The sequence below is a fragment of the Lacerta agilis genome, chromosome 4, assembly GCF_009819535.1.
Source record: "Lacerta agilis isolate rLacAgi1 chromosome 4, rLacAgi1.pri, whole genome shotgun sequence".
In the NCBI taxonomy this organism is placed as follows: Eukaryota; Metazoa; Chordata; class Lepidosauria; order Squamata; family Lacertidae; genus Lacerta; species Lacerta agilis.
The window spans coordinates 9,887,743-9,900,755 of NC_046315.1; the positions used below are offsets into that span (position 1 = coordinate 9,887,743).

Below are 13,013 nucleotides of genomic sequence, written 5' to 3' on the forward strand. Positions count from 1 at the left end.
ATCTACCTGTTGGACGTGCCTGCCATAGTTCAAAGCAAACAATGGTTTAGTTTGCATGCTGCTGCTGCTGCGTGCTGCTAGCTTTGCTTCTATGCTGTGCCACTAGGAAATGCCAGACACCTGTGATTTCTGGGCTTGCGGTTCCATTTCCCCAAACAGACCATAGGCAGCAAACCATAAACAAACCATAGTTACAATTTAGTGAGAAACAATGACAAGCCAGACTCTGGCTTCCTTCCTGGTGGCAGGGCAGCGGCAGCAGCAGCAGCAGCGGTGGTGCTGAAGTGAGACATGCACTATACCAGGGGTCAGCAAACTTTTTCAGCAGGGGGCCGGTCCACTGTCCCTCAGACCTTGTGGGGTGCTGGACTATATTTTGGGGGAAAAAATATGAACAAATTCCTATGTACCACAAATAACTCAGAGATGCATTTTAAATAAAAGGACACATTCTACTCATGTAAAAACATGCTGATTCCCAGAATAATCCGTGGGCCGGTTTTAGAAGGTGATTGGGATGGATTCGGCCCCCGGGCCTTAGTTTGGCTACCCATGCACTATATACCAATGTGCCATGCATTCACATTAAACCAGGAGTAGAGAATCTGTAGCTCTCCCACTGCTGTTGGATTCCAACTCCCATCAGCCTCACTCAGCTTGGCAAGAAGTTAGGGATGATGGGAACTGTAGTCCCACAGCTTCTGTAGAATCACGCCTGTTTCCCCACGCCTGACATCAAACCAAAGTTTGTTTCAAACTACAGTGGTGCCCCGCTAGACGAAAATAATTCGTTCTACGAGTTTTTTCGTAGAGTGAATTTTTCGTCTAGCGAAGCGGCAATGGAGCGCGGAGGTTTTCGCGCAAAAAAAAAATCCGTCTTGCGAAGCAGCCCCATTGACTTTTTCGTCTTGCGGGCAGCTTCCGCTAGACAAATGCTGTTCGTCTAGCGAGTTTTTCGTCTAGCGAGGCATTCGTCTAGCAGGGCACCACAGTATTATTTAATGTCACAGACTTTTGCTGGGCTAAGAAAAGCTCCCTATCCTCTGTTATAGCAACACTTAAAACACATGCTTGATTTAGGGACTGAGATAATTCTTTTGGCTGCGGTGCAGGCTTATGGATGAATTACGAACGACCTACTCAAGGGTGTTCTTTTTTTTTTTGCTGAGCTGTTCTCGGGAAGACCTGACCAAATCCTTCTCAGATAAAGACTCTCTCTTCCTTTTCCATTAAACGCTGGATTCTGGCCATTTCCAAATCTAAGACGAGCATTCTTTAACCACCTTTTCCTTAGCTGCACATTGCATGCCAAATGATTTGCCGACAGAAAGAGGAAATCGCATACGTTATAAAGAACCTCCCTAAATAGTGCAGAGTTAGATAAACAGCTGAGATGGTAAAGGCCTCGTGGGATAGAATTGGGGGAAAGCAGGGGCGTAGCTAGGTAAATTGGTACCCGGGGGCAATTTTTTTTTGTCATCCCCGCCCCCCCCAGGCATGGGAAGGTCAGGTGGTACCCGGTGCGGAAAATTTCTTGTCAACCCCCCCCATTGACCACCCCACCCCCCGCAAAAATGGTTTTACGTTATTTCATATTTTCTTACAAAGGAATAATAACAAGTAATAATAAAAAACCCTTTTATTTATATCCTGCCCTCCCCGGCCAAAGTCGGGCTCATGGTGGCTAACACCAGATACATAACATTGGTATATAATCAAACAATAATTAAATTACCTCCTAAAAACCTCTCAAAGTCTAATTAGATGGCTTTCCACAGGGTTAGGGTTGGGAACAGTAAGTGTTCTCCGAACTCAAATTACAGCCTTCATGACATAGGAAAACAGCCAAGTGAACAGCTATTTTGGTGGAGGAGGGTCAAGATATTAACCGATATGCATGAAATTTCATATATAGCTATATAATCCCTAGTATAGTAAGATAAGACCTTTGGAGCAGGCATTTTCAAAAAAAAGGGGGGGAATAAAAAAATCCTTGCTAATTTGTGAATCTAATTTTGGCCTTATTGAGGGGCAGTATTTCAATATGAGTAGGAAAATGAGAGTACCCCTAAACATTTTTTAACGAAAAAAAGCACTGGGAATAACTGCTATCAAAGAGATCCCTGGCTTTTGAGTCTGCTGCAGCCTCAGAATATTATTTTGTTCTCTAAGGTTTATTAAACTGAAAAAAAAAAACTTTGTATAAACATGAGCAGAAAAGCGCTGAGAATTATACTGGGGGTAGGGAAGGAAACCACTGGACCCACGCAGCCAAAATAACCCTGGGATCAAGCCCTGCCAACCTTCATGGTTCCATAGGCACTGTGCAAACAAATGCCAGTGAATTAATATTAAATTTAAAAAAGTGCCGGCACTCCTTGGGAACATTGTTGGCTTTTCCTGCAAAGTAGGAAGCGCCGCTGAACTTGCCCAGTGACTTCCCATCCATCAACATCTAATTACAAGCTTCAAATTAAAACAAAGTTCTAGTCTGGGGCGGCTCCAGCTTTCAAACGCTGCTTGGTGGAAAAGGGAGAAAAGGGGGATTTGCTCTCTTGCACACGTGAGAAGACAGGCTGAAACACTCTGCGTGTACACGCGCCATTTCTCCTAGCAGAGGCCCAGAATGCGCTCAATGGTCCATTCCATGGCTATTTGCTCCGTGCCAAGGTTTTGCCACGCCGGTGCGCTTGAGACTGACAGGTGCAAAACAGACTGACTTTCAATCAGGCCGCGTAAACAGGCCTTCTGGTTTTCCGCCTCGTGGTAGAATCCTTAAGAGTTTAACTGCTGTAACAGTTTCCAGCACAGAATCATTATATTTGTTATATTCCTGTCACTACCGGGGCTGTGGCTCAGTGGTAGAATGCGGCTCTCACATGACAGCCTACCACACAGGGTTCTGGAACCTGAAAGCATGAGACTCTTCATCTCAAGGTTCTGGGTTCAAGACCCATGTCAGGTGAAAGTTTCCAGCATTGCAGGGGGTTGGACTAGACCCTTGCGGAAGGGTTGCCATATTTCAAGAGGTAAAAATCCCGACAAAAGCTGGGAGCTTTTTTTAGGACAATCGCCGGGTAGCCCCTTCGCCACCCCCGAGCCAGAGCCATCAGAGCCAGAGCCCAAGTCGCCCACACCAGAGCCAGAACCACAGCCGCCCGTGCACCATTTTTTTTTAAAAAAAACCCAAAATTCAGGACATTTGGTTAAAAAATGTAAAATTTCCCCTCGGATAGACATGTAGGACCCCAAAAATAGGACATGTCCAAAAATTCCCAGAAATATGGCAAGCCTACCTTGTGGTACCTCCCAAGCCTGCAAATCTATGATTCAAACAATTTTAGACCACTTTTTTAAATTTCACGGACGTGTTTGCAGTGTTGCAAATCACAACACAATTAAAAAAACCCAACAGAACCACCCGATATTAATATAAACACACACAAAATTCTGCATAGCACGTAGCTCTGTTGAGGCAGCACCGGGTGTTGACCTTTTGTGCCCCTAGGATACACACATGAAGACAGGCGTGCTCTGGTCCATGGGGTCACGAAGAGTCGGACACGACTAAACGACTAAACAACAACAACAAAGTATACACACATGCCACTTGGTGAAGAATCCCTCTTACGAACTGGGGTATAATAAACTGGTTAAGGAAATAAATAAGTCCGCCTTCCGCTCATCCTTACCCAACACCGCCAGGCCCAAACCTTGGTCAAAGTTAGCAGCTTCTTCTCCATGTCTCAACACTGTCGTTTGATAGATCGTGGTAGTAATACTTAGCTATTTCCCACGGGCGTGGAACAAGGCGTTAATTCACTAACATTTGTCAAAATACTGAAATTCTCTTCAGAGGGACGGCTGCAACACTGCGGCACATTATTACACCTCGAGAAAGGACAGAGGGGAAAAATACTATTTTGCAGCAGAGATCCTGCTCCGATAACTACCAGTGCACTTTTCATTAATATCTGGTGACAGATGTAGTTTACTGAGGAAAAGTCTATTACCTGCACTCCAACATGAAGTTATCTCTTTTTCTTCCAAACAGCATAATGACTGGATCTTTGCCCCAGCATCGCTGACATATATCAGTTCTTTGCAGGGCGTGAAATCATATCTTCTGCTTATTGTAACTATATTATGGTGCTTACAAGAACAGGATAAAAAAGGGTGTATGTGTGCTTGTGGGAGAATGACATCAGAAATGTCCAAAAGATACAGAAGAAACTCAATTACTAATCTGTATGTACACACACACACACATATCCCGCTCTCAAAGTATCCAAATTCTGCGCCCGTTTTTCTTCTCCATGCAAAACTTATTTCTGCTCCTGCCCAACAGAATTAGGAATGATATAGGCCACTGAAGACCCAGCCTTGCCCAGTGAAGAGCCTGCTTATCTGATTTCGACAAATTTATATAGTGCTCAACTGCTATAGTCTCTGTGCGGTGCACAATAAGGTTACTGAAGATGCAATACGGGTAAAAAGTTTAGTTAGCCATGAAGTAAGAAAAGGGCTTAAAATGCCTGTAGAAATGAAAAGGTCTTTGCCAAATGGTCAACAAGGAAGGGGACTGCCTGAACTCAGCCAGGAAGGAATGAGAGATTTAGAGCTACTTTGGTTACATGCAATCACCCCTTAATGGAAAGAAGTTTCTTCTCCTCCCCTGGGCTAAAGTGAGCATCTGATTAATGCACAAAGCCTTCAAAGATCACCACCATCTTTGTGAGCCTAGGAAGGTGCCTGGCAAATAATTGAGTAACGTAGGCTGCGACTAGCATGAGTTTGGCCAAACTGTGGGAGGCAGTGAAAGAAAGGCAGTGCCTGGCGTGCTCTGGTCCCATGGGGTCAGGAAGAGTCGGACACGACTGAACAACAACAAGGCTGCGACCCAAGAGGCCTGCTTTGGAGGTGGCATGACAAGATGGCAGAGTGAGACACTCCTACTGTGGGTCAGAGAAGGTGCCTCAGCAGAGAGGGACCTTGGTGACAACGACTCCCTTCTCTCCAGTGGAGGTCAGGAAGACTTTAGGGTATCCTCTCACCTTCTCCACCTGTAAGAAAGGATGCTGTTATTCTTCCCACATTGCAGCTGGGTGGGTGGCTGAGGCAGACAGGAGATTCTTTGCCTGAGGCCACCTAGAGAGTCACAGGCCGAGGGGAAATCTTAACTGAAAGACCCATGTTTCTGAGCACAATTCAAAGTGTTGGTGCTGACCTTTAAAGCCCTAAACAGCCTCGGTCCAGTATACCTGAAGGAGCGTCTCCACCCCCATCATTCAACCTGGACACTGAGGTCCAGCTCTGAGGGTCTTCTGGCAGTTCCCTCACTGTGAGAAGTGAGGTTGCAGGTAACGAGGCAGAGGGCCTTCTCGGTGGTGGCACCCGCCCTGTGGAACGCTCTCCCATCAGATGTCAAAGAAATAAACAACTATCTGACTTTTAGAAGACATGTGAAGGCAGTTCTGTTTAGGGAAGTTTTTAGTGTCTGATGTTTTGCCATGTTTTTAATATCCTGTTGGAAGCCGCCCAGAGTGGCTGGGGAGGCCTGGCTAGATGGGCGGGGTATAAATAAAATAATAATAATAATAATAATAATAATAATAATAATAATAATAATAAATCTCACCGTTCACTTTCCTGGCTCTCACGCTGATAACAATGCAACAAAACGAAACTGCCTCCCACACCAAACTGGGAAATGCAGGGCACAAAAGGGGAGTACATGCACAAAAGGGTTTCTGTCTTCAGATTATTATTATTATTATTATTATTATTATTATTATTATTATTATTGCAGGCCAAGGTGTGGGCAATTAAAAGGCAATTTCTGGATACAGAGAAAAGCTGCTACCGGTAAGAGGAAGAACAGATGTTTGCCCAGATCATCACAGGAGAGGGAGAGAAGCAGTGGGCCATGGCAGATCCTTAAGAGGCCCACACCTTACAACATCTGACAGATGTAAAGCATCATAATTACCTTGCAGTAAGCGACCGAGCGGCTCCTGTGCAGACACTGAGCAAGGAAGCATGTCTCCCCCCCCCTTTCCACCCACCTTTACTAGTGGCTCATCATAAAGCCTCCCCAAGGGAATTCCCGAAATGCTAAATTGAAAATAGCCTGTTTGCCATCTACAGAACCAGATCTATTTATTTATTTTGAGCAGAGACATTGCCGGAAGGGTGCCCCCACTCGCTTGCCTGGGTTACTTCCTTTAGCACGGCAGGGTGCCTCTTTTTTGCAATTTAGACAGAAGAAGCAGTATTAAATCACCACAAATGTTTCAAAGAGTGCTTTGGATTTTTATTTTTTTATTTTTTTAAATCAAGCGATGCCCTCTCTGCCCCACCAGGGCCAAATATTTCCATAATGTCTGCCAGTCTGCAAAAGTCTTTAAAACTATTCAATGCAGCAATTTTCAGATGGGTGACCACCTTACTCAGTTGCAACAAAAGCAACGAGTCTTGTGGCACCTTAGCACAGCCTCTCCGACTTGGCTACTAACCCTGATGGAAGCAGTAATGCTTCTAATACCAGTTGTTGGGAAAAGCAAAGAGGCAGTTGGTTCGTGTCCTACCCTCCGGAGCAAGAGAGAACAAGCTTGCTCCATCCTCCATGTGACAGCCCTTTAAATATTTGAAGATGGCTCTCCTGTCTCCTCTTTTCTGGGCTAAACATACCTCTACCATTCCTCATCAGGCTGGGTTTCCAGACCCTTGATCATCTTTGTCGCCCTCCTCTGCACACGTCCCAGCTTGTCAACACCACATGCCTGGTCTCCAACCCTCATTCTAGCTCAGGCATAGGCAACCTCGGCCCTCCAGATGTTTTGGGACTACAACTCCCATGATCCCTAGCTAACGGGACCAGTGATGGGAACTGTAGTCTCAAAACATCTGGAAGGCTGAGGTTGCCTATGCCTGTTCTAGGTAATTCCTTTACATACAGAGAGACTCGAGTCCACTGGTTTCTTGAAAAGGATTCTTGGTTTCTCCTCTTGTATGAACAGATAGAATCATAGAGTTGGAAGAGACCACAAGGGCCATCCAGTCCAACCCCCTGCCAAGCAGGAAACACCATCAAAGCATTCCTGACAGATGGCTGTCAAGCCTCTGCTTAAAGACCTCCAAAGAAGGAGACTCCACCACTTTTCAGGCCCATCTAGCCTAACATCCTGTTCTCACAGTGGCCAACCAGATGCTTGGGGCAAACGCTCAAGCAGGACATGAGCACAAGAGCCCTCTCCCCTCCTGAGGTTTCCAGCAACTGGTATTAAGAAGCATTAGCTAACCTGACTAACAGCCATTGTGCAATATTTACCGTATGATGTTAGGAACCGAAGGACCCTCAAGCAACCATCACCCCAGCTTCACACCCCTTTATCAAACAGCGCACAGATGTGCAGCTACGAAGGCTGTGCAAAGCATTCCCTCCACAGCAGAATGAACAACAGCATCGCCAAGCCCATGAGAATGGCTTTAGAATTCAACAATGTGGTTATTTACCTGTTGGAAAGATCTAGGAATAATCCATGAAAAGATCCTTGAAGTATGCAGCCTTAACCAGGACATGTGTTGATTGCAGTTTACCTGTCGGGGGGGGGGAGGAAATAAAGAAATACGATAAGGAGGTTGGCCTTTTCAGTTATTTCTTTTAGGCTGGGAAGCAGGAAGTGGAACAATCACATTAATAAGAATAATAGCGGCAGCCATGGGGTGCTTCTTCAGGGGAAGCCAGGAATTCAAAACAGCTACTGATTTAGCTGAATTATAGAACAGCAATCTTGTCCCCATGATACAGTTAGCTCTTTAAAATCTCATTAAAATCTCAGTGATATGAGCAGATGAATGGAAGATGCAAGCATCAAACAAGCAGAGCATCTCAAAAGTCGGATGAACATCCGGTCCACTGGGTTGTTTCCATATGGAGACACCATGCCCCACGGGCTGGTTTGATGTTTTCATATTATTTGGTTTTCCGGGTGTGGTAGAATGGATTCTTACATTGCCCAATGATGGTTCCAAAAGTCAAAACGGGTGTGAATTTTGGATCCTGGTTTTTTTTTGTTTAAAAATAATAATCTTTAAGCAGAAACATGGCTTATTTTTCCTCCACAATGGATGGGAAATTGGGTTTCCTTATATTATAATCTCTTTCATTCAGAGAAAGAATCACTGGAATAGCATCTAATGCCACACATTCCTAGGCAGTAGGGCCAGTGGTCAGAGAAGATAGGAGTTGTAGTTCAACAACATCTGGTGACCCAAGGTCGAGAAAGGCTGGTCTAAAGCAGGAATGACTAAAATAAAATAAAATGTTGAAATCCTCCTCAGGTGAAATACCTGGGGATTTTCCAAGCGAAGGCAAAAGTTGGGAAAGGCTACTCTAGGGTATCAGACAGGAAATGTCATGGGATTTCTTGCATGAAAATCACTTGCTCAACCATTGAGTTACGATTCTAGAACAGGTTTCCCCAAATTTGGGACTCCAGCTGTTTTTTTGGACTACAGTTCCTATGATCCCTGACCACTGGTCCTGCTGGCTAGGGATGCTGGGAGTTGTAGTCCAACAATAGCTGGAGACCCAAGTTTGGGAATCCCTAGAAGCTCTAGAGGTTCCATATCCCCAGTCACAAATGAAAACTATAAACCGTTCTACATGTTTTAAATAAAAAGATGTATACACCACCTACTCATTTAAAATATCAAGGTAATATACAATAGCCCACCCAAATCCCCACCACCAAAGCATTTGCGAAAGTTAGTAAATGAGATTGAACCAACCTCCCTCCGGTTGCAACAGACACCATCCCAAAAGGAAACATAAGGAAAGAACAACGAAGCACTAAAGCCCCACACAGAGTGATTGCACCTCTTGCATCATGGTTTAGCAAAACAACATCAGAGAGATCTTTAGTCTGCCCCTCCGAAACCAAACGAGCTATCTTGAGGCAGCATCACAAAGCACAAGATACCACAAAACAATGCAAAATAATCCTAACCATGACCAGCTCACCTGGAATTAGTATTTGCTTAATTCTGAATATAGCTCTTGGCATAATAAAGTCTCCAAGAGACGCCTGAAAGTCAAAAGTGAAGATGTCTGAAGGAAACTCGGCTGGAGGAGTTTCCCGGAGCAATGGAATCAGCAACACTAAATCCCCAGCTTCTGGTTCGAGGTCAGTTTGGCCTCTGTAACCGGGGCGGTGGGTGGAGACAACCGAAAACCACTCCTCTGGACGATCTCCCTTTACCAACAAGGAGTGGCGAAATCTGAAAATGACTGTGTGTTTAAGTAGCACTCTTGAAGGGTGACTCAGCTGGAAATGATGGTGTTCTGAAACCTTCACTCTCCAGATGTTTTGTTGGACTAAAGCAGCCACCACCCCCAGCCACCTTAGCCAATGTCCAGGGATGATGGCAGCCATAGTCCAAAGCCATTTCTGGGAACCCAGGGCTGAAGAACTCTACCTTAAGAAGCACAACGGGGAGAGAATTTAATCTCCCACATCTTGCCACATGTTGTTGTTGTTTAGTCGTGTACGACTCTTCGTGACCCCATGGACCAGAGCATGCCAGGCACTCCTGTCTTCCACTGCCTCCTGCGGTTTGGTCAAACTCATGATGGTAGCTTCGATAACACTCTCCAACCATCTCGTCCTCTGTCGTCCCCTTCTCCTTGTGCCCTCCATCTTTCCCAGCATCGGGGTCTTTTCCAGGGAGTCTTATCTTCTCATGAGGTGGCCAAAGTACTGGAGCCTAAACTTCAGGATCTGTCCTTCCAGTGAGCACTCAGGGCTGATTTCTTTAAGGATGGATAGGTTTGATGTGAGAGATTTCACTTTCTTGGGTTCCATGATCACTGCAGATGGTGACAGCAGTCACGAAATTAGAAGACGCCTGCTTCTTGGGAGAAAAGCAATGACAAACCTAGACAGCATCTTAAAAAGCAAAGACATCACCTTGCCGACAAAGGTCCGTATAGTTAAAGCTATGGTTTTCCCAGTAGTAATGTACGGAAGTGAGAGCTGGACCATAAAGAAGGCTGATCGCCGTAGAATTGATGCTTTTGAATTATGGTGCTGGAGGAGACTCTTGAAAGTCCCATGGACTGCAAGAAGATCAAACCTATCCATTCTCAAAGAAATCAGCCCTGAGTACTCACTAGAAGGACAGATCCTGAAGTTGAGGCTCCAGTACTTTGGCCACCTCATGAGAAGAGAAGACTCCCTAGAAAAGACCCTGATGTTGGGAAAGATGGAGGGCACAAGGAGAAGGGGACGACAGAGGATGAGATGGTTGGACAGTGTTCTTGAAGCTACTAACATGAGTTTGGCCAAACTGCGAGAGGCAGTGAAGGATAGGCGTGCCTGGCGTGCTCTGGTCCATGGGGTCACGAAGAGTCGGACACGACTGAACGACTGAACAACAACAACAACAGGTTTGATCTTCTTGCCATCCATGGGACTCTCAAGAGTCTCCTCCAGCACCCTAATTCAAAAGCATCAATTCTTCGGCAATCAGCCTTCTTTATGGTCCAGCTCTCACTTCCATACATCACTACTGGCAAAACCATAGCTTTAACTATACACAGACCAATTTCTTGCCCTGTCCACAAGTGTGCAGGAGCCAAGCCTGACAACTGTAGCTCCCTCAAGGCATTTGCTAATGGAGGAGGTCTGGGAAAGCCATGCCAGGAACCCTCTGTTTTATCCAAGGCCTTCTTGCATTGAGCAGGAAGATATGGAGAGGCTCCTATGGAAGTTTGGCTGGGCATATTGGAAACCCTGGTGGCACAGCCCAGTGCAGTAAGCTTAGTAGTGCCAGGGCATCGGAGAGGTTTGGGACACATGCTCCTGTCCCCTTCCTCAGTTTCTGCTCTTGCATGTTCTTTCTACATGCCTGGAGAGGGCTATAACTTTCCCCAAGGTCAAGGCCCTTTGCCATCAGTTCCCATGCATTTTCGTTCCATCATTTGCTTTGCCTCCAGAAAGCTCAGAGCAACTTACATTAGGCATCAGTTACCCGCTTTGTTTGCATACCATTAAGATTTCCAGGACAAGTCTTCGTGACCAGCTGAAATGTAGCAGGTGCACCAATAAGCAACTATCTTACTTCTAAAAGACATCTGACGGCAGCCCTGTTTAGGGAAGTTTTTAATGTTTAATGCTGTATTGTGTTTTTAATATTTGGTTGGCTGGGGACTGGGGAAACCCAGCCAGATGGGCAGGGTTATTATTATCATCATGATCTCAGTGCTGCAAAGAAAAGTTGCAGATGTTGGATGTGTGGTTGATGTGCAGCTCTGAAAGACGCCAGAGACTTGGGGTTGCGCATCCATGTGTGGCAACTGTGACAGCTCGTGCCCTTGGTTTTAGCACCCGTCATTTGAGCTCTGTGGCTTTTGAAAATGCTATAAATAAGCATGAAGAGACCTCATTCCAAATCCATCGTCAGTGTAATTTGCACTACACAGAACTTGGGTACAATATAATTAGCAAATGCATTGCAATAATTTATTTTTGGTTTAAAAGGCTGAACAGTCACGGTCTTCTAACAAGATGGGGAAGAAAAAACAGAGCTATGAGCCAAGAGGATTTTTTTTTTATTTTAGTCCCCCTTTTCTTCCTTATTCTGGCTCCTATTAATTCAGTCATTTTACCTTTGGTGTGTATTCACTCACCTATGCAATGCGAGCCGCTCCACTGAGAAGGGTTTTGAATATTGAGCCTGCTTTTTTTTGTTTTTTTGTTTTGGGCGCGATGCAAAACGCAAAGCCAAAGCCGCGAGAGCCCCTCTGCATTTGCATTATTATGATTAACACTACTCCAAACAGAAAGCATCCGGCGGTATTAATTACAGGAATGGTGAGATTCAAATAGTCATAAATCATTAGACAGCATAATGTAAACTCCCCGAAACCTTATCAGAAACTAATTTTGCATGACTTCAGAGGCTTTTTTTCTCTCCCCTGCTCTGCATTTCCACCTCATTTATATGGTGACTGTTGACGTAACGGCAGGAATTGTACGTGCTTGATTGAGAGGTATGAAAAGAAAGAGCACAGGAGGTGAAATTTATGACTTTCCCTAACAGCTACTTTTGTGTTAGACATAACTCTTTATCTTAGAGGGTGGAAAGGTTATGGCTGGTATTTAACTAACCTCTCCCATCTGCTCAAGGATTTCCATTTGCACAACTCCTTCCCCTTCATGCCAGATCTGCTCCAAAGGGTTGGGGGGAACCTCTAGAACCGATTTGGGGGGTACACAGAGGGAGGAGAGGCTGATGGGAGCTGTGGAGGATACCCACATTTGCTTACCCTGCACTAGGCACATCTGTCTGGGTTTATAGCATGCAATACTATACCTATAATTACTCATAAGTAAGTCCCATTGGGTTCAACGGGTCCTTTCTCCAAGGCAAGTGGAGCCTGAGGTTCTATTCTGAACCTGAGGCCCTATCATGGAATTAATACCCAGCTGGCTCAAGAGGCCTGCAGCAATGAATCCTAACTGCATGAAGGATGAAGAAGCACTTTCTGGCTCAGAGTGGGACCTTCCTTTGAAGGAAGGCAACGTCCTCTTGACTCACAGAGCTGAGCTTAGGGCCCCACCCTGAGGAATGTGCTTATCTTGGGTCCCTTTGAGATTCAAGGTCTTCTCCTAACACCTTCAATCATTGGAATTAAAGAGGCAAACAAGTGTTTGTTCTCTGCAAGGAGTTGTAAGCCACCCTATCAGGAGCTCATTGCATTGAAGTTGGGCCTTCAATGGAAAACTGGAGCTCTTTCCTGCACCCACAATGAACCAAACACTTCTTCTACTTTGGCGATCATTCATAGCCGAGTAAGATTGACTTCCATAAACATGATTTTAACAATGGTTCCATAACTGACTGTGGAGGCCAATTCTGGATCCACACGTCCTTCCACAGTGGGGACATTGGTTTCCGGGCGGGAGTTGATCACTGTGTGGATTTGCCAAGCGTGCCTTCCTCTTAGC

General features: G+C 45.3%; 1 protein-coding gene across 1 annotated transcript in view; it reads right to left on the reverse strand.

The window, feature by feature from the left end:
- LOC117045058 (teneurin-4-like) overlaps positions 1–13,013 on the reverse strand; it is a 326,243-nt gene that overhangs the window by 93,329 nt on the left and 219,901 nt on the right. The window contains exon 3 of the mRNA XM_033145843.1: positions 7,516–7,599. The gene's annotated coding sequence lies outside the window, so the exon portion shown is untranslated. The remainder of the gene's footprint in view (positions 1–7,515; positions 7,600–13,013) is intronic.